Below are 2,323 nucleotides of genomic sequence, written 5' to 3' on the forward strand. Positions count from 1 at the left end.
CTATCTATTTTGTAGAATGATAAAGTAATTTTTGACGAATAAAGCAATCTATTTTAGTCCCTGTCCTATACTTCCGTGACACAAGGCGGTCCCTATAGGTGAATCTCCGGTAACTACAAACGAAAAATGTTGAGCTGTCACGGTGAACGTGTGTTAACTTACTGATGTAGATGAAGTAGACACCTCAAATGATTAGGGGTTAATTGCCCCCATCCACGTCAACCAAAGCGACCTCCCTCTACCATTTTTGCTCAACTCCTACGCCGAAATGGAGGAACCGCCACCACCGCCCACCTCCACCATCCCCAACGCCCGCACTCGGAGCTACTAGCGGTGGAGTAAGCAAGTCTTTTTTCCGGAGCCCTCATTCTAGAGCTTCACCACCTACCGGGCCGCCCTTGTCTCTACCTAAGGGATTGCTTCCTCAGCCGCTCCTCTGACAACAACGAGCTCAACGTCCTCCCTTACGCTAGTGAGAATCGCATGCACCGCTGCCTCACAGCCTGGGACCTCACCTGGCTCACTTTCGGCTCCGTCATCGGCTCCGGAATCTTTGTAATCACTGGCCAGGAAGCCCTTACCGACGCCGGTCCCGTCATCGTTCTCGCCTACGCCATCTCTGGCTGCTCGCCCTCCTCTCTGCCCTCTGCTACACCGAATTCGTAGTCGATGTCGCCGTCACCGGCGGCTCTTTCTCCTTCCTCCGCATCGAGCTTGGTGACTTCATTGCCTTCCTTGCCGCCGGAAACATCCTCCTCGAGGCTGTTGTAGGCGCTGACGGCCTCGGCGGTTCGTGGTCCTCTTATTTCGCCAGTATGATCAAGAACGATCCGGATTTTTTCGGATCTGGGTGAATTCCTTCCAAGAAGGGTTCAACATGCTGGATCCAATTGCTGTTGTCGTTCTTTTTATCGCTAACGGTGTTGTAATGAGCAACACTAGGAATACCTCAATCATGAACTGGTTCAGCTCCATTGCTACTATACTTGTTATTGTGTTCATAATCGTAGTTGGATTTGTTCATGGTAAAGCCTCAAACCTAACGCCATTCTTCCTTATGGGGATGAAGGGAGTGTTCAATGTTGCTGCGGTTGTGCATTGGTATACAGGCTTTGACATGGTGGCAACTATGGCTGAGGAAACCAAGAACCCTGCCAGGGATATACCCATTGGTTTGGTTGGTTCCATGTCGATGATCACGGTTAATTGCTCCCCTGAAAACGACCACATTTTTGGTTGACGTGGATGGGGATAATTAACTCCCTGACCATTTGAGGTGTCCACATCTGCAACATTCATCCACATCAGTAAGCTAACACATGCTCACCGTGATAGCTCATCATTTTCCATTTGTAGTTACCGGAGATTCACCCACAGGGACTGCCTTGTGTCACGGAAGTATGGGACAATGACCGAAGTGGATTGCTTTATTCGTCAGGGGTTGCTTTGTCATTCTGCGAAATGGACAGGGATCGGGTTGGTAGTTCACTCTATTATTTTTGATAAACAAAAATATATTTTAGTCTTTATGAATTTATTAACGATATATATTTTTGTCTACCAAAAACAAGTCGTTAATAGTTTACTTAAACCAAATGCGCACTAAAAATTACTATGTTTATTAGGATTTACTGTGTCTAGTAGGATTCAAAAGTCATACACAATCAGAGTGCTTTAGGTATTAGTGAGATCAGATTAGGTCTCATTAATCTCCAGTTTCTAGAGAATAATAATAGAGTCAGGAGAACCTTCATATCATCAGAATTATCTCCTAATCCTAATGCCAACGAGGAGGAAGAGGAAGAAATTTTTATGTTAGATGAGGAGGATGTGCAAAAGGGAGTAGACAATCACAATAAAAGCCTAATCAGAAGATTGATGGCAAATAGGGGTTTTTCTGTAGGAATAATGGAGGTTGCGTTCAACGCTATTTGAAATCAGCCGAAGGGATTTAGAGCGAAAGCACACGGAGATAACATCTTTCAATTCTTCTTTGGAAAAGAATCAGAATTGATTAAGGTGGAACGAGGATCCCGTTAGCTCTTTAAAGAGTATACGATTCATCTAAGACAATGGTAAACGGATATGCAAATCGAGAATGAAGATTACTCTGTGATACCAACGTGGATTCAATTGTGAAATATGCTAGAGCACTGTAACACGATTGAATTGGCGAAAAAGATAGGATAAAGATTAGGGGAGGTGCTGGAGGTGAATAGTTGTATGGTGAAAGGTAGGGAGGATAAAATAATGAATGTAGTAAACTTCGATATTACAAAAATCTTAAAATAGTCTATTAAAATTGCCAGCCAAAATAGACGTA

General features: G+C 44.2%; 1 pseudogene; it reads left to right on the forward strand.

Moving 5' to 3' along the window:
- The first annotated feature begins 268 nt into the window (after positions 1 to 268).
- LOC112803525 (cationic amino acid transporter 8, vacuolar-like) lies at positions 269 to 1,935 on the forward strand (annotated as a pseudogene).
- The last annotated feature ends 388 nt before the right edge of the window (positions 1,936 to 2,323 follow it).

Source organism: Arachis hypogaea, chromosome 5 (assembly GCF_003086295.3).
Source record: "Arachis hypogaea cultivar Tifrunner chromosome 5, arahy.Tifrunner.gnm2.J5K5, whole genome shotgun sequence".
NCBI classification, from domain to species: Eukaryota; Viridiplantae; Streptophyta; class Magnoliopsida; order Fabales; family Fabaceae; genus Arachis; species Arachis hypogaea.